Here is a 20,284-nt window from a genome sequence, read left to right as displayed (position 1 = left end):
TTTAGGCTTTATCATATTACATTCCTTTAGCTTATCTTCTTTAGTCCTTCTGAATACATTCTGAGGAATCCCAACATTTCAACAAGGACGTGGTATGATGTTAAAAGCACAGATATTAAAATAACACAATAGCATGGGAACCAAAATCGTACTTATGACAAATTAATCTCATCTCTGTCTTGTAGATCTGGTATGTGTTCAAGTAGTTCATTACAACTTGCATTAAGGAGGAACATCAAGGCATTTCACACTACTACAGTTATTCTAAATCTTTTTTTTTTTAGATTTTGGTAAGTGATGCATCCTAGAGTAATTTCGTAGAAATTACTGGGATATAGACTATTACATAATAGAACTTCAAAGCTATCAAGACTTAAATTTCTTCAGCCTTCCTGGATAGGAGTGCTCTGTATCTTTTCATATGGTCAGGACTAAGGAGAACATTTAAGTGTTTAAAAGCATGGCAGATCAGCAAGGTTAGACTCAGACATTCATTGTATCGCACACAGAATGGTACCGGCTACTTGAGACTGGCAAGACATTACTGCAGTCCTTGGCTCAAACTACTTTCCATGTAGTTCAAATATGCTGCAAGTCTACCATGTTCTTGGTTTTTTTGTCAGCTTTACACAGAAAAACTCTCAATGAGGTATCTCCAATATGTGGGGAGGAAGGAGTATCTTCTGATCTTTACAAGTACATGATACCTTGAGAACGATCTACTATGAAATGTATAGCTCATGGTGATTTAAGGCTCACAGCTCATTCGCTCCCCAGGTAGGTACCATAGGTAGGTAACCAGCACCAATCTGTGCTGAACCTCCAGAACCAGAGGAGAGAAATAAATAGAAGTCATCCTCCCAAGTATATGGAGGAAATTTAGACAGCTACTATTAACATATTCAATGACTGAGCCCATAATTGAACTACAGGTTGTAAAAGGAGAGGTATGTGAAAAGCAGGTATCAGTATCTTTTCAAAGAAAGTTAGACTTTCCTTGAAAACTGGGGGGAAAACGAGGAAAACACAAACAAACAAACAAAACCAACCAAACAAACAAAACCAACCAAACAAACAAGCAAACCACAGAAAAACAGTTGTTAAAAAATAGAAATGGGCCCTTGCCAGAAAGTTTCTATTGATCAGCTTAAACACCTATGATAAGCATTTCTTTTCCCTTTCTTTCTATACATATCTGAGCTATCAACTCTGGCCTATGGCTCTGGGTACAGGAATTAGATTCATAAACAATGAAGCAAAACTGTTTCACAGCACCTCAGTTCGTTCAGCAATTTAAGCTTCACTATCAAGGTTTCAAGAAATCAGTGTACAGATCCACAGTGTATAAAAAACTACTCAATTTAAACATACTTTTAAAGTGTATATGTGCAGCTGAAGACTGCAAGATAATTCCACTTGAACTTTATACATACATATTTAACACCTGTCTCTACCAGTCAGCACCAAGCATCTGAATGTCCAGTGCTGACTTCCTTGGAAAGCACAACTTGCAGAGGCTACCAGCTGTGCTGTAGTAAAACTCCATCAGTGTGTGGACTCTTCAGACTCTTGTAGCATGTAGCCATAGAGAATCTTCTCCTAGATATTTATTCTGAGTGAAGAACTCAAAGCAAAACCACAGAACATAAAACAACTCTCTACTGCATTCATGCACTTGAGATCATGCTGCTTTCAAAAACCAAACCTAGAAGTCATCCGGTGAAAAAAAATCAGAGCCATCAACATAAAATTCCATCCCATATCCAACTGCTACACCAAACTACATCCTATTCTCTCCTCCTCCTTCCCCCGACATAGATTGATGTTGTCAATTTTATCAATCACAAAGAACTATTCAGATTGTCCTAGAAGTAACTTATGTAATCACATAGAAATAATACTGGTGGCTGCTCATGAAAATTAAATTATTCAATGTTTTAGATTCATATACAAACACAACTTCACAAACACTTCTTGAATACTGCTTTTCCACAGCACTTGAATGTTGCTATACATTCAATAGATAGATAGAGATAGATAGATAGATAGATAGATAGATAGATACATAGATAGATACATAGATAGATAGATAATCAAAGAAACCACCATACAAGAAAGCATCTCTACTGGTATTTAAGCATTTCCCCATTCATTTCAATAGAAATAGCTAGTACAGAAAAAGAATAAATTTGTGTGAAATTACCAATCTTAAACAGTCTTGCTTTGACTGAAGTTTTAAATTTTGTGTAAAAGAAAACCAAACTGAGCACAAAATTAATAATTGAAAAATGCAGCAATTGTGAGAATTTCTGTAATAGGGCATAGTCATTACAGTCCAGTACTATAAAAATCTTGCTCAAACATACATCTTTAGCTACAGTTTTCTGCACTTCTCCAAAACTCATTCTGTTTTGATGGAAAACTTATGCAAGATCACTCAAGCAAAGCTCATTCTTTTGAAATTAATTGAATATATATGCACATAGATGTGCACTCTCAACTGGCTCACTAATGGCATGCAGACAAGAGGCACTTGTTACTGAATCCTCACAAACATTTTTGACTGCCTTAAAAAAAAAAAACAACAACAACAAAACATGAGCATCTAAGTCACTTGAGAAAAACTGTACTTTTCATAGAAAAAAAATCAGTATCTCCACAACACTGATGTAAACCACAACACAAATTTCTGTATGTAAAGAAAAGTGGAAAAAAACCCCAATTCTACTGTTAGGATCAGGGGGGGAGAGACAAAAATTAAAATTAGTAATTAGCAGTTACCTTGAGAACTGAAAGCATAAAACGTTATTTCAGCTAGGAGAAAAAAATTACATGTGAAATTACTTACATGCCTTGATTAGATGGAAAGGAAGAGAAGAGGAAGTATTGTTTTAAGTGAGGATTAACAGAGCCAAAGTATTACAGTATAGTGTGGATGGAAGTTCCCCATTACTCTGCCAAACCTGTATGCTCCTTTTTCTTCACTTTGTTTATGACTAGAAGCATGCCAGCTCTAATTTGTTTCTTAAACTATCTATATTTAAATCTTATTGGAATACCACTGCACATATGATTATGCAAAATTAATTGCACCTTCCCTTTTCATCGAAGAATGTGTGTGCCTGCTAAAGGGATTTTAAGTATACCTTGTTGGTCACAACTCTCTGATATTTTTAAAAACCACTTAGCTTTGTATGTTTAACATCCCAGAAAGTATCCTGTATTGTAACTGGACTCTGACTTCAAGAAAGCACAAGAACTATTAACACCACCACCGTTTTTTAAACTTAATTAATATCAAAAGCAACAAGATGAGAGCATAATTACTATCGGAGACAAATTAAAATAATCTCTCATTTTATAGCTCCTTCAAAAGGAGAATATCAGTGGAAGTGCCAGCATAAGAATTCTTCTCAAGAAGTAAAACCTCAAGATGCTCACACATGAATTAACACTCAGACTAGAGTCTGCACCAGTTAGTAGGTATCAAGTTTTCAAACATAGTTTGAATGAAGCCATTGGGAAACTAAACAGAAGCACTTACTAAGTAGCCAAAAGAGAAACAAAAAAACCCCAACTTAAACTGAAACAAATGAACCAACCCCTGAATTTCCTTCAAATTTTCTGAAAAGTCTCATAAGCAACCCCCTTCCCCTCCAGATAAAAAACAAAATAAAGAAGTCAGAACTAATGAGCCAAATGATTATTTCTTTTTTATGCCAAACTAATGTTGGAGCTAAAATTGGTATAACAAAGGAAGTTAGTTGCTTGTTAACACTGGAGAAGCTGCTTCCTCTCCCATAATGCATTTAGCATCTATGAAATCTTTCAACAAAGGATGTTGAAGCATCCATTGACATCAGATAAAGTTTAAAAGTACTTCTATAAGATTATTATCATTCCATCTCGTAGGTGCATAAATTAAGATGGAGACACAATACACGGCTTCCCAATGGCACTGAAAAAATGGACAGCTGCAGTAAAACCCGGGACTTTCGAATTTAACATTTGTGCATAAGGACTTCTCTAAATGGAAAATTAGCAGCTTTTGGTTTTGGGGGGGAGGGTGTTTTGTTTTGGGTTTTGGTTTTTGGGGGGTGTTTATTGTTGGGTTTGGTTTTTTTACAACAAGCTTAGACAGCTCCTATTTATTTTACAGTTAGCATGACACTACTATAGAATCACAATGTAACTTTTCAAACAGAAGATCTCTACTACTATTGCATTAACTGATTGATAGCTAAGTGGAGCTTTCAAAGCAGAAAAGATAAAAAAGGTGGAAATATGAACAAGACAGTGTGCCAACTTCCACAAAATGTATGACTGCATTCCTCATGTTATGGCAAATAACATAGCTAGGATCAACAAAAGAGGATGGATGTCAATCCTACCTGTTCCACCCAGGCTTCTAAAGTAGGATTACTGTGCCCATGGTAATATGGCAAATCACTGAATTTGTACAAATTCAAGGCCCTCACCATGGATTTCAGTGAAGCTCACTCACAAAGGCAGAGGGGCAGTCAAGCGTATGCACTTTGCAAGAGTCTTACGAACTGATGTCTCAGTACGGCAGAGTAAACACGTAATAGATATGCTTGAGAGTTACTTTTGAGGCAACAAGGATTAAATTCACCCAGGAAGACAAAACATTCTGGAAGAGGAAGGGATGAAGGCAGCATGCAGAAGGGGACACGTAGACAGAATCCCTACTTACCACCACACAACCATGAAACCCAGAAGAGCATAAGTTAAAAAATCAATTTAAAATATGGTAAGTTGATTTTTTAAAGTTCCTTTAAAAATGCTTTTATTTTAGGTGCTACAAAGTTCATAGAAGGTCTTTAATACTTTGTTGTTTTGTGGTTTTGTTTTGTTGCGTTTATTTTAATGGCCTTAAACAGTAATATAGCAGGCCTTTATTTTCTGATACTCCTGCATCACTGAAACATGACCTATTTAATAATGTTTTTTCTTGATTTGATTTTTTTTAAATACATCAAAATCTAAGTGTTTCTCTCTGTTAAAGTAGATTTTGGTTTACATCAGTGTGATTCCATTACGTTTATTCATAAACCTCCTTTCGTGTTTTCATCTCTATCTCAAATTCCATAGTGACTTAAAAATGACAAAAAGAAAGGTGATTTAAATAGTATACATGACTTCTGAGCCAATTAGGTAAGCTTTTAGTAATGGCTAAATCATGCACCAAGTTTTTGAGCTGTCAAAGTACAGACTTTCATAAACCCCTCAAAATGTTATGAACAAAGCTGTCATTTACAGCCTAGGCAATATTTAAGTGAAGCAAAACATCTGGCTCACATTTTCAGACATTTGTAAGCCTCTTGGGTTTCTGTACTTCCATTTCAACAGAAGTGTCCCAATTATCAAAACATTAATAAAATCAGGAATTATGGTTACAGAACTGTGGAAACATCACTTCTAGTACATCTAAGAGGTTGAATACACTTTGGGTAGCTTCAGTCTTCCCACTTCTCTGGTACAAATGAGTTAAAGGTGAGGATTAAAAGGAAGCAGCAATTTATTACAAAAAGGAAGTAATACAAATAGGGGGAAGGTACTTTACTGTTTTTATACTTCTGTTAGGTCCTTTCCAACCCTAACTATTCCATGATTCTATGATTATTATTAACCTTTTTTAATTTAGTTCTGTTACTTCTGTCTGTAAAAGGACAGAATCAAAACAGCCTCCTGACACAGATTAATGTGATAAACAAATCTCTAAATTTTCCTCTCTAAATTTGGAACTGAATTAGAGGCAGTAATATATAAATATAAAACCAAATAAACAATAAGAAAATAAATACAACATGAATTATAATACTGTACTTTGATTCTTAACAAGATAGTCTGTTTTCATGCTAAATCCATAACCATTGAACCATGACATGCAATTCTCTCCCTGTCTCAAGAGCAGTCAAAAAAATATTACAGCTGATCTTTCCACTCCAGGAAGACAAAAAAATACAGAACTCTTCATACTTGTTAGGAATGTTAACTTTAGAGAGAGATCTTAAAAATAATCTATGAATGAAAACAAGAAGTGGCAACAGATTGCATCTTGAAGTTTAGAATGACATCTTTTTCAATTTCACATATCACGTAACCAGTGTCAAATAAAAATGAAATTACCTAATAAATAAGAATCTGCTGTGGGAAGCTATCCAGAGATGGAGTGACTGGTTTTTAATTTAATGCTTTACATGACTCAAAAGTATGGAAGAACAGACTTGCATTTAAAAACGAAATTCAGGGTTTGGTAGATGACATCTGTGCAACTTCACTGTCTAAACCTCTGCGAGAGATATAAAGAATAAAATATAGTATAGAGTTGTCTTAGAAAACCATTAGAGTTGACCTCTGATATTTTGATTCATCTCTACTCATAGCGAAAAGTCTACCTCTATAAATGCAGAATCTGATAGCCATTATGTATTCCTAATAAGGCCAGATGTCATATTTTCTGTAGGTAAGTAAAGAAAGGAAGCAAGTAGTTTTGACAAGGAATTTCAAAAGCAGAACATTGTAACCCAAGTAAGCATTAGATAGCAAAGAGGCAACTACAAACACAGGCCTTTTTTCCAAGCACAGTTCAAGCCACATGGGGGCAGGGGATGAAGTCACAAATGCAAAAGAAAAATACATTCAGTTTTTGTTTATTTGTTTTTTTTTTAAACACAGGTTATATGTATTCAAGCTACTGACAGCCTTTCAGGAAACCACTTATGACACACTTATCTCCACCTGCCACACTGACGAGCAGCTGGCTGTGTCACCATTGCATTCCTTGTGTCACTGCATTCCATGTGCGTTCCATAAAGTCAATCAGGCTATTCTGTAAGATTACAGCAAATTGTAAAGATTGAAGCAGTGATGCAGCAGGGCATCTAAGAAGTTCACTGACTGCATCAGGCTGGTGACACTTCTGAATGACAGCAGATTTTGCTACTGATGAACCCCTTTCTTGTACAGGTGAGTCCTCAGTTCCAGTTATTTTCATTAACAGGGATAAAGCAGCTAGAATTAAATGCTTAAAACATACCTTAAACTAAAGGGTAATTAGAGTATGACCTTACACATTATGCCAAAAGGCACTGCAATGCACCCATTTATTTTAATAATAACACAAAAAGTTTGAGATTAAAATGATATAGCTACTTGACTTTCAGAGATGCTAAAGCCTAAAGCTGAATTAAAAATAAAAATAATGCAACCTAGAAGCAGGTTTAAAAAAAAAGGATAATTGCCTATAAAGAAGACTGTAATTAGAAATGTGTCAGAATCTTCACCACCTGCAAACCTGCAAAAGTTTAATGGCTCTCTAAAAAGGAGTGACTCTCCCCCAGATGGCAGGATGCCTGTAATATAGGTGACCCTAAGAAATCAAGGTAACATCCTGAAACAGATGTAGAAAAAATTTTATATTTTCAGTCATTTGGCTACAGCCTTGGATGGCTCCTTGCCAGTACTACACAGACAACAAAGAGAACCAAGAAAAAGGAGTGACAAAACCAACCTAGCTGTTTGGAAGGGCAAGCAGAGACCTAGTGGCAGACAGACAGAAGGTATGGCAGCAGCCTGGCAGAAATAGCAAAGGAGAGAAACAGAGTTTTAATAAAGAGATCGTGTTCAGCAATACTGAGCACAAAGATTTTTACGGGTATACTTAAATTTGTTAGCTCTGAAAACAGGACGCACATACAATGAAAGAACTAAAAAAAGATCCCAATCAGGCAGACACCTGGGAATGAACACTAGATTTTACTGCTTTTCTTGTGGGCTTAAAGACCTACAGGAAGAACTCCAAAATCCAGACTATGTACACAACAGCTTTGCCATCCTATTTGAACACCATCTTAGTATGTTTTACTCACACTCAGAACACCATAAAAATACAAGAATGGTTTTAACTGTTTTAAGGGGGAAAAAAAAACTTTTAATGTATAGATTATTTATACATGGATAATATTACTTATTAAAACATACAGCTCCAAACCATGACCCATCAATTTAGTTACCACCCTAATGAGATGACATTTTGTACAGTTTTGACTTAATCATAATGCTACTTAAAAACTAATCTAGACCATAGCTTCTGATTCTTCTAGAAACTTTGCTAAAGCACTTTAACCACTCACCATCTAGCCAGCTGAAAACCACTTCACAGAATCATAGCTATTTAAACATGTTTAGTTCTGATGTTACTCTAGTCATGTGAACAGTTTCACATTTGATTTTAACACACTCTTAGAGCAGTTATGCCTTTCCCTGCCTTCTGTCCCCAAACACTCCTACTTATGTTGCCCTTCTCCCACACTGACACAAAGTCCTGCACTGCCAACTTCCACACTGGCTCATACTGCAGTACTGAACTGGAAACCACAGCATCAATATACATATGAAATCTTTCAGTAAATAAGGACTTGGGTGAAGTGACAGTCACACTAAGGTCCACAGGCAGGTTGCTCTGAAATAGCCAGAAAAGACATTAATTCAACTCATTTATCTTCAATCTGCTGCATCTGTACAGCATTCTGAGACATCAGCTCAGCTTGACAAAACCACTATGATGCTAACATGGAAACAAATTCTCTGTATCTTAGAAAAACTGTTTTAAGTAACTAAACACAGCTCAGCACTAACCTTACAAAAAATGTAAAACATCAGTAAATGCAAAAGTCAGAGTTCATTAGCTTACTCTAACCACATGAAGACATTTTTACTATGTTCATTTATTTGGTAATAAAACTATAAATCCAAACACAGAGTCTAGGCAAACAAATATTACATCAACTTCGATGAAATAAAGCTTTGCCAATGAAATGTTAAACAGCATTTCTGTGTTAAGTGCAACTGCTTTCTCAATCTTCCTTGAGATTTTAACTCCACATACCTATTGAAAAAATTCACACAAGGAGCACTACATGTCCCACTGGCTGCTCCTGCAGGCCTCTAAGGAGTACTTAACACAAACACTAATTTATGGTATCTAACTCTTGGACTTTAAGTATCTCAAATGCCACTTCAGAGTATTAGGCCAACTGCTGTTTAAATTATGTATAAATTAGTTGAATCATGACCCTCCACTGGAAAAATCTGCCTTATGGATCATGTCCTTAGGGAGTCGAGTGCTGTAGTGACAACTTACCACTGAGCTAATCAAGAATCAGAAAATGAAGTTAAAATTAACTAAGGCAGAGTCACTGAAAAAAAAAAAGATAAAAAAAAATCAATAGTGTTACCCAGATGAACCAGGTCATGCATGCCAGAACCTCCTACCATTTACTACTGCAGTACATCACTGCTACAGTAAAAATACATTCTAACCTTTTGCAAAATAACACAGGGAAGTTGAGACATTTCTTTTCACTACTGGGAATTTAGAGCACATTTACCAGTTCAGAGTTTTTAGATCCTGTCACTGGTCAACATCTGATTTTGAAAATGTCAGTGATTAATCCCAGCCCTAAACCTTTCTGTGAGTCTTTGTATTTTCCATGTAATTTCTGCTGTAAATTTGCAACAGCACATTCTTCAGTAACTGATGGACACTAAAACTACATACACCTTTAAAAGCCCAAGGATCCGCTATTCTTAAAATAAAGGACTTCGAACTTAAAACAACTTTGTCTTTAAATTCCAGTACTCCAAATACGTGATAAGCCTGCTGCAAATCAGCAAAAGAATTTGTATCTAAGCATCTTAAATAAATCTGTTTCATGTAAGACTATCTCTACAAAGTGATTCTGTGTTTTGGACTGGTAATGAGTCCTATCAACATTTTTTGCTAATGGGTCTGGCTCTGCCTTACCCTGTGGAAGGAGAGATCTTTTAGGTAGTCTTTTTCAAGTGCAAAGATAAAAGGAGAATCCAGTACATACGTAGGAGAGATTTTGAGTTACTGTTGTCAGGAAGAAAAAAATCCATCTCCTCCCATTTGTTCCCAGGCTACTGTTCCCTTTTGCAACTGATAAGCTTCGAGTTTTTCTTTTTCAAGTATTATTTGTCTTCACACACCCCTTTCTTTTCCCCCAGTTCCTATCTGCCCCATGAGAAAGGTCTTTTAATGAAGAATACTTACCTACATAGTAAAAGAGTCTAAAAAAGAAAGCTAGCTACTTGTATACCCTTTGTCTTATTTTACAGAGGAAGTCAAGAACAACAGCCTTACATCCCAGCCATCCATGAAATAAGAACCACAGGACCTGTCTGAGACAGAATTGGGAAGTAACAGCATAAAGTCATCAACACACACTGACTTTCTGAAAACCAGCAGGAATGGAAGTTATCCTGGGTCATCCTACAAGATAATGCCACAGCAGTAATTCAGAATTCATGGAACTTTTACTTGAAGCACAGTTTGTATAACACCTATATTAGAGACATCAAGAGACACAAAGGAGGTCAGAAGGGAACTGCACACTACTGATCCATCTTTAAGAAGTAATGAAATCATGTGAGCACTTTGAAGAGGCTACAATATCATAGCAATGGCCATCCTGGTGCCAGATTAAAGATAACCTTCAGGAAAGCCAGCAGTGTTGACAGACTGACTCAGCCTAATCTGACTTTAGCTCTACACTTTCTCTGAGGTACTTCAATGGATTTGGGGATTTAAAATCAAATGAAGCGATATGCACTTGCTCTAAAGCACACTGCTGAAACTGAAATAAGCAAGACAAGAGAAAGTTTTTATTAACCACTAGAATGCTAAACAAATGTTTTGCTTATACTCTCAAAACAACAAAAATTTGCTACATAGTTTTAGCTTACCTTCCTTTCAGCTAAACAAAATATTCGGTTTTCCAGAGCCTCTTAGTTTCCTATCCACACTTTGAAAATACTTATTTAATGTTCTTAACAAGTATATTACAACCACTTCCATAAATAAATTCTTATTCATAACATTCCACATCTGCAAATTCTGCCTTATTTCCAATAAATCAAGGGAAACTTCCCTTTATCCAGACAAGCCCTTTTTGTCTACAAAGAGAAAAGCAAGGAGGCTGCAGCTTCAGGGGACTGTAGCAGTGTTTTCAATCTAAGCAGTGAGTTATCAGCTGTGGAGAACAGAAGGGCAGAAAAAGAAAGGAGAAGTGGGGTAAAGAGCACAAAAGCCAATTTGTAAGCATTACTCTCTCACTCAACAAAAGGGTTAGTAAAACACAGTTACTTAGACTTAGCAAGCTCTGGGTCAACAATTTGGTCCTGCCATTCACTCAAAAGCTGACTCCACTTAACAGGCACTGCTTAATAGGGGAAATGGACAGAAGCCGATCTCTAACCCCCAAAGTCTGTAAACTTAGCCTTGTAGCTTTGTTACAAGTGCTTTAAATGGAAAATAAACAAACAAAATATAAGTTGAATAGTTCATCACAATCTTAAAATACCACTCAACCAAGAAAAAGCAAACATTTGCATAATCCTTTTCTGTAAAGCAAATCACGGCAACAATTAAAAGGGCTTACCCTTTTGTGTTCAGATTTCTTGTAAAGGTACAGAGCAGACACTAATTTTCATGTGGAATAGATCACTCCTTTATCAACATTTTTGAACCTTTGTTACTGCTGTTAGCTTTTCTTGTACTGGAATAAACAGTGACAGATAAAAGTTGTGAACAAGTTAATTATCAAAGCATAAAAATTATTTTCTCATATTTAATTCTTTTCTCAAATTTAGAAGGTACAGCTTAATGGAAATATTTCACACAATTTAATACAATTTTGCTGGAAAGATCTAACCAGACTAGAATGTTGGAAGCAACAGAGCTTTATGTTCAAATAGAAATTCCAATTTAAATCTTTTCCCATAACTTCCTTATATACACTGTCCTACACCAATAAAATAACCGTTTAACACACAGAACAGTAGTTTGACTACTTATTAGTTAAAAGAGAATGCTGTACTCCCACACATGCTAGGAAATGTGTCTGCAAATTTAAAGAGGATCCTGGTAGGTACCAGCCTGTCAGCCTCATCAATCTGACTGGGAAGATCACAGAAGAGATGCTTCTCAAAGCTAAGCTATGGCACATGGAAGACAGGGAAGTGACTCCAAACAGCCACCACTGCCTCAACCAAGGGCAAGTCCTGCCTGACCAGCCTAGTGTTCTTCTATAATGGAGTGACTACATCAGTGAGCAAGTCAACAACCATGCATGTCATCTCTCTGAAATTCTGTAAGGCCTTCGACATGGTCCCCCACAACACTCTCTCTAAATTGGGGAGATATGGATTTGATGGATGGACTGTTCAGTGGATGAGAAATTGGCTAGATGGTTGCCACTGAGTGGTCAACAGCTCAATGTTCAGATGGAGATCAGTGACAAGTGGTGTTTCTCAGGGGTCTGTACTGGGACCACTACTGTTTAATAACAGACACCGGGATCAAGTGCAACCTTGGAGAGTTTACAGATGACACCAAGCTGAGTGACGCAGCTGACACACCTAGGGAATTGGAAGTCATCCAGAAGGCCCTGGACAAACATGGGCAGTGGGCCTGTGCGAACTTCATGAGGTTTGATGACACCAAGCTATGTGGTTCCATTGATATGCTGGAAGGAAGGAATGCCATCCAGAGGGACCCTGACATGCTCATGAGGTGGGCTGATGCCAACCTCATGAAGTTTAACCATGACAAGTGCAATGTCCTACACCTGGGTCGGAGCAATCCCAGGCACAGCTACAGGTTGGGTAGAGAAGAGATTCAGAGCAGCCCTGCACAGAAGGACTTGGGGGTGTTGGTCAATGAGAAAATTAACATGAGCCAGCTTCAGTGTGCACTCACAGCCCAGAAAGCCAAACATTATCCTGGGCTGCATCAAAAGGAGCGTGACCAAAGGATGTCAAAGGAGGTGATCCTGCCCCTTTACTCTGCTCTTGTGAGACCTCACTTGGAGTACTGTGTGCAGTTCTGGTGTCCTCAACATAAAAAGGACATGGAACTGTTGGAACAAGTCCAGAGGAGGGCCACGAGGATGATCAGGGGACTGGAGCACCTCCCATATGAAGACAGGCTGAGAAAGTTGGAGCTGTTCAGCCTGGAGAAGAGAAGGCTGCGTGGAGACCTCATAGCAGCCTTCCAGTAACTCAAGGGGACCTATGCTGGGGAGGGACTATTCATTAGGGACTGTAGTGATAGGACAAGGGGTAACAGGTTGAAACTTAAACAGGGGAGGTTTAGGTTGGATCTAAGGAAGAAATTCTTTACTGTTAGGGTGGTGAGGTACTGGAATGGGTTGCCCAGGGGAGCTGTGAATGCGCCAATCCTGGCAGTGTTCAAGACCAGGTTGGATGAAGCCTTGGGTGATATGGTTTTGTGTGAGGTGTCCCTCCCCATGGCAGGGGGGTTGGAACTAGATGGTCTTAAGGTCCTTTCCAACCCTAACTATTCTATGATTCTATGATTCCACAAGGCCAACTGGAAGTCCTGCACCTGGGTCAGGGCAACCCTCAGTATCAATACAGGCTGAGGCATGAAGGGATTTAGAGCTGCCCTGCCAAGGAGGACTTGGGAGTACTGATGGATGAAAAGCTGGACATAAACCAGCAAAGTGCACTCACAGCCCAGAAGGACAACTGTATCCTGGGCTGCATCGAAAGAAGTGCTGCGAGGTCAGGGAGGAGATTCTGCCCCTCTGCTCTAGTGAGACCACGGGGAGTGTGAAGATGATCAGAGGGATGGAGCACCGCTCCAATGAAGAATGGCTGAGAGAGCTGGGGTTGTTCAGCCTGGAGAAGGCTCCAGAGAGACTGTACTGCTGTCTTTCAGTACTTAAAGAGGGCTTATAAGAAAGATGGGGACGAACTTTTTAACAGGGTCTGCTGCAGTATGATATGGGGTAATAGTTTTAAACTAACAGAGGGTAGATTTAAACTAAATAGAAGGAAGAAATTTTTTACAACGAGGGTGGTGAAGCACCAGACCAGGCTGCCCAGAGAGGTGGTAGATGCCCCACCCCTAGAAATACTCAATGTCAGGTTGGATAGGGCTTTGAGCAACCTGGGTTAGTGGAAGGTGTCCCTAAGCACTGCATAAGGGATGAATTATTTCACTCAACAATTTCACTTGCTTCTATCAGGCCTTTATAAGAATTCCAAGACAGTATGTTGCTAAAGGGCATCTGCTTAAGGTATGTTCTGGAGTTACAACATACAAAGATTTTCCCTTTATCTAATCTGAAATCTGTCCTGTACTATTTCATCATCATGGCAGTACTGAACTCAACAAGCAAACGCTACACTCACACACTCACACTGATGCTCTATTTCTTATACTTTTCTTCAAAAATTAATGCAAAAAGTAGAGAAGCGATAAGTTCAGCTTTTGCAATAACATATTTTTGTTTCTAATCCAAATCTGTACTATTTATGAACTCCATATTCCAGACAGAAGATAAAACCATTAACATGCAATGATGTTGTGGCTCTACTTGAGCCTGTACAGCCAAGCACCTTCTGTCTCCCTAAAGACAGGAGAAGCTCTAAATCCTCAGCCCCCTCTCTCCAAACTCAGGTTTTGAAGACAGCATCTACTTGAACATTTTCATGTCTACTGACACAGGATCCAATCCAGAAAACAAGTCTAAAACACATATTTAACTGTTGTTCACACCTAGATTGACACCTTGTTTGTGAGATTTAAATTACTGCTTACTTAAACAATAAAAATATTAAACAACTTCTACTTGCCTCTCCCTATTTCTTCTTGCAGCTATATAGTAACAGTATTCCACCAGTATTTTTCACAGTAAAAGCAGAACAAGAGAAAAGGTCACACAACGCTCTGGAAGGCAACACTTATTAATGCAGCATTCAAGATTGGATCAGAAGCAGCAGCAGAACTGGGCATCACAGATCCAATGGCTCTGCTCTTTTTTTTTCTTATTTGCAGTTCACCCTACAGCGCCTGAAGTTGCTGACAGCTGCCTGACAGCAAACTGTTATTCACAAACTCATTCATATTGCACTGTACATAGTGACCATAACCAGCATTTCAAGAATTGCATTTATAGAGCAACTGTCAGTATAAGGACTCAGATGTGCAGCAAAAACTTAATGCAATTCACCAGTTACATTCAAGGTGCAGACATTTCAGAAACCATGCAGAGAAGTTCTTACGGTGGAATTGTCAGAGAAAGGCATGTAAGTCCCTCTGACATGCTCTGCTGTTGTCCTTCTGAGGTGCTCTGTTGCACAAAATCTCTTCAGCTCTATGCAGTTGGTAAAACAGTATTTTTGTAACATTAAGTAGCACTGCCTCTCCCCAATTACAGATTCTGTTTATCGTAGTAACAAGACAAATATTTATAAAGTGCACTACATGCAAAAATTGTAAAGAATTTTTTCTCTTACACATGTCAAAAGATTCGGCAATCAGGCACAAGTTCATAATATCCACATCATATAACAATACACGGGAAGAGCAGCACACTTGAGACTCAGCTATCAAAATACATTCCAAATTATACAAGCCCAGTATGCAGTGTAAATTCTTCCTAAATATTTCAGATTTACTCCACCTTCAAGAGAGGGCAGAGCTTCTTTATAATTATAGCTTAATAGAAGTTATAGCAGTTTTAGAAGACATCAAATAGCATTTAGTCATGGCTATAAAATCTGTGTAAGGTACAGTATATGCTTGACATCTTCTCAGAGCAGAATGTTCCAAACCATTTAAACTATGCTCTTTGAAAACTCCTGGATGAATAACCAATGTCCTAGTGGGCACATTCAGCACATCCAGTGCAAATACATTGCTTGATTAAAAAAAAAAAAATCCAACCCTTAAAGCCACATGAAAGGAAAGTCTCCACAGTCCCCAACAGCCTCAGCTAAGCAACCAGCCCTCTTGAAACTCCCCTTTCCAACTTGGCTTACATCCATCCCTCTCTACCTATCTTCTCCAGTTCACAGATGCATCCCCTATTGCATTCCTACAGAATTTAAATGTAAAATATTTTGCAAAAGAAAGATGAAAATATTATATTTTCCTTCATTTGCAAGGTCACGGAAATAATTGTTATATTCTCGTATAGCAGATGTAAAAAAGAATCTGCTATTCCACACATGGGATTAAAAGTCTTCTATGTCTCAGCACCTTGGTTCTGTGCATTTCATATTACAATTTCCTTTATCTAATGCCCATAAAGTAATGTGGAGAGTATAGGGTTTTTTTTTAATTGGATCTGTGGTGTAATGTGCAGTAATCCTGACTAAAGATTAATAATAACATGTAAAGGCCTAAAGTAATTCTAGGGTGGGTGATAAAAGAGAAAAAGCAATGCTGAAGTACTCAAAAGAATTAAACCCCTATGCAATGCAAACATTACAGTATGTTCCATAACACAATGAGCTGCAGCAGATTAAGGAAGGAAGCAGATAGAACATGGATTAGATAACAACAACTGTATTCAAGTAAAAAAGGAACTTCTTGACAAGTCTGACATTCATTTAAACAACCAGCTGCCCATATAATCTTCCAAAAAAAGTTGTGGGGGGAGAGATGGGGGAAGTTTTCCAATATTTGCTGTGGTGTTAAGAGCCTCCAAGGAAGCAAATACAAATAAGCAAACCAACTGGTATCAAAAAATCAAAATCCACTAAGCCAAGTTCCTCAGGTTAATTCAGGGAGCAGGATGCTAGGGTGCTTCTCAGGGGAGGCCAGCTCTGACTTTTCACAGTTCAAAAATCACACTGTCCTCTACACAAGGAAAAGGCTGGGGGGAGGGAACTAATATAAAATACTGAATTTCCAGATTAGCCAGTCATTTCTCACACTTTGAGTAAGAAGGTATTTGCAAAGATGAAACTAAAAATGCAGGCACTCAAGCAGGGAAGAAAGATCAAAGTAGAATGTCGCTTAATTCCTCTGTATGAGAGGAATTTATCCCAGGGATACTTTGAAGATTTCTAAGACTAGAGAAATGAGCAAGATACACATCCCTATTACAGGATGCAACAACTATCTTATTCCTACGTTTTAATTAATGCCAAAATAATAGTTAGAGCAAGGAAAATCTCTTTACATTTGCAGAGAAGTCTCAGTATCTGACTGCACCCTAAAGAATCAAAAGCAAACTGAAGAAATGCAATCTGTCTAAAATCCTATTTATCCTACAGCTTCTTGATAGGCAGCAAGTCCAGTCATGAGCACACAAGTTGTTTTAACCCCCTTAATACAGATGCAACTGTTTCAGGACACATCACCTTCAGGACAGATTTTTGTCTCACCAGGTATTCAGACAGTGCACCACTACTGACAGGCCAGCAGCTGCAGGACTCAGCAGAAGTCACTGCTTCATACTCCCCTACAGTTACTGGGAAGGAGTGCAGGGGAATTTCAGTCAGATAGCAAAAGTCACTGTCTAATCTGAAGGCTCAGCACAGACAAGCCAACTATGACTCACTGACTAGCCTTTACCACTGTGACAAGGGCTGATCTGACTGACAGAATGAACAAAATAGTCCATGAATCCTTCTTTTTTTACGACTATACATTTCTTTTTATTCTTGAGGATGTCATGAATTTATTTTCCACTTGTGCTATTATTACTCTCACTAAGAATCAAAAATGTAGAAATTACAACAATTTAGATGCCGGAGTACTGGACAACAGAAAATTTCATAAAAACATGAAAGAACAATGAAGCATAAAAATTGGACAGGACACTGTTTGAGAATTAAGATACAGTTCTATACATATTTTTTATCTGACCATTAAATGTCACCTAACTGTGCCTCAATTACTGACCTGGAAAACAGAGATGATATGAGCACACCGAAGTGAACACTCTTGGAAAAATCAGAAAGAGATTTACAAGAATTTTCACCTATTGGTAGAAAGAATTTATTATGGAAGGCAATTAAAGTAGGGCAAGCTGACAGAAATTAGAATGTTTTGCTGTGTGCTAAGTACTAACTATGAATACAAACACTTTAGCACTACATCTATTAATTTAACCATACACAAAAATATTTACAAGAAACTGAATCAAAACAATTATCAAACAAGAACTCCACATTTCTACCAAGAAAACTAATACACAGCTCGTTGTCTTACAACAGATGATGCCATCCTTGAGCTCATTACCTAAAAAATTATTACACTTTTTCTACAAATCCTTTATTCTTAGATAAACTGATTTGCAGAGATTGAATCCTATGAGGTAGTTGTTTACAAACATAAATACAGACTGTCATTGTACACTTTAACACATATGAAATAAAAAGGCGCCACAGAAACAAGAAAAAATCCCTGACCAACTAACACATTCTCCTAGAAAAATGTGAGATGATAAATCTTTAAAATACCTACAGTGTCAATGAAAAAATCCAAACTAAAATGTTCAACTGTCAGAATATTTTAATTCATGTGGAGATTAAAAAAGTTTTCTGATCTATACTCATGCTAGCTCAAAAACTGCTACAAGATTTAATAGTTTCAAGCAGATCATGACAGTCCCATGAGATAAATATAACAATGATAAATCAGCCCAGTCAATCACTACAAAAAAAGATGCATAAGGCAATGACTGACTTTTCCTGATGTCTTTGAGGAATAAACAGAGGTACACATACATGCAAGCACATTTGTGTGTGTGTGTGTATATGCACAGAGCACCAATGTACAATTTTCTGCATTTTTTCCTGTAATTAGTGATCTTAACAGTCCTGTGTCCAAGAAAGCCTCAAAAGCAGGCAAGCAGTATTTCCTTCAGCTGTTTGCTCCTTTCCCCTTCAAGTTCAACTGGGGATGAGACAGAAAAATGTGAAGCTCAAAAGCTGCTGTTTTGCAATCAAGAAGCCCAAACTTCTTCTTTTAGGAGTTAGGATTTGGAACTCTTTTCTCTTTCAATGTAATTATTCTATTGCTTTTTGCTTAACATGGTTCATGCAAGACCACTTTGTTTTCTGTGCACTCAAGCATATGAGGACATCAGAGTTCCTCACTTGACAGCAAAAATACCTCTGCCTTCAAGAGCAGCTTTAAACTCCGAAGCTGTTCTGCACTGTGCTGAATTTATTCCCACAGGATCCCTCTTCATTATAAAACAGGTTTGCATTGTAACTCCGTGTAATGTGGGATTTACTGCTTGGTAAGGATGGTTTCCTCATGTAGCCGCTATAGACTGGCAAGTTCAATGTATTACTTGCATTACTAAGAAATACTACCCGTGCACATCCACTGCAGAATTAATCAAGGCAGATGAAACCAGCCCAAAATGTATCACACTCACCATGCAGCTCCTGAAAAAGCTGTGGTTTTCAGGCTTTACTGAAGTCTACAATGCAACACACAAATACGATTATTTTGAAATAGCCAACATATAAGCTTCTTCACATGTCTCAGCTTCTCTTTTTAACTGGACTTCAAAACATCTGCATATCAGGTAATCTTATGTTCAAACTCGCAGCCCTCCTCAGGCACAAAAACGTATGTCAAGTTTGAAACACCAAGGTGTCATATAGACGAAGCCTGAACTTTTCAGCAGGTACTCAACTTTGTTCTCAGACTTAGAACAGTTTCATTATTTAAAACCTGTGAATATCTACAGAACTGCTTGATACCTGCTCCTCACCCCAGAGGAAGTCACCTCATTATATTCAAGCAATTGGACACACTGGTTTTTCAGCACAGGTTCTCTAAATCCAATAGTCCTATAAAAATCCCAACCAAAACTAGATTTGAATTTTTCCCTATAAGCCTACAGTCTGCGTATCTCAAGCTGATTTAATGGAACACATACTCTGCTTTTTTCTCCTGTTTGAATAATAATTTTGATTTAAACAGCCTGACAAGTCAAGTATTTAGGGCCAGTTTTAAAGAATTATTTTTATCTTGTGATAAATCTTAATTAGGCTTGTGATTCATAAGAAATTATTTAAATTAGATCAGTTTACAGATAATAGCCTGCCTAAATCCGTGCAGCCCAGAGCTGTATAAAACAGAATAACTTCAGCATCATAGCCCTTGAAAATATGATTTATGGTTATCAGAGAATCATAGAATAGTTAGGGTTGGAAAGGACCTTAAGATCACAAAGTTCCAACCCCCCGTACATGATTCAAACTGGTGAATGATTCTACTTAGTTGCTTGGCTTTTTTTTTTTTTTTTTCTTCTCTTACCTATCAATTTTCTGTTCTGACACAGCCATAACACAGAATAGTTTAAGGTGAGAAATCAGTTCAGCACATGAAAAGCGTGCTGGAGATAGCATGCAGGGGAAAAAAGCTTTGATTTAGATGCTCTTCACTGTACCTTGA

The 20,284-nt window shown here is 37.6% G+C and overlaps 1 protein-coding gene across 2 annotated transcripts in view; it reads right to left on the bottom strand.

The window, feature by feature from the left end:
* Nucleotides 1-20,284, bottom strand: part of GULP1 (GULP PTB domain containing engulfment adaptor 1) — a 153,651-nt gene that overhangs the window by 89,453 nt on the left and 43,914 nt on the right. The window contains exon 2 of one of the 2 annotated variants that reach the window (XM_034065673.1): nucleotides 11,487-11,603. The exons of the other annotated variant lie outside the window; for it this stretch is intronic. The gene's annotated coding sequence lies outside the window, so the exon portion shown is untranslated. The remainder of the gene's footprint in view (nucleotides 1-11,486; nucleotides 11,604-20,284) is intronic. 2 annotated transcript variants of the gene reach the window in all.

This window comes from Melopsittacus undulatus, chromosome 8 (assembly GCF_012275295.1).
Source record: "Melopsittacus undulatus isolate bMelUnd1 chromosome 8, bMelUnd1.mat.Z, whole genome shotgun sequence".
Classification (NCBI taxonomy): domain Eukaryota; kingdom Metazoa; phylum Chordata; class Aves; order Psittaciformes; family Psittaculidae; genus Melopsittacus; species Melopsittacus undulatus.
The sequence above is the reverse complement of the archived record's forward strand: the minus strand, read 5'-3'. Positions and strand labels throughout refer to the sequence as shown.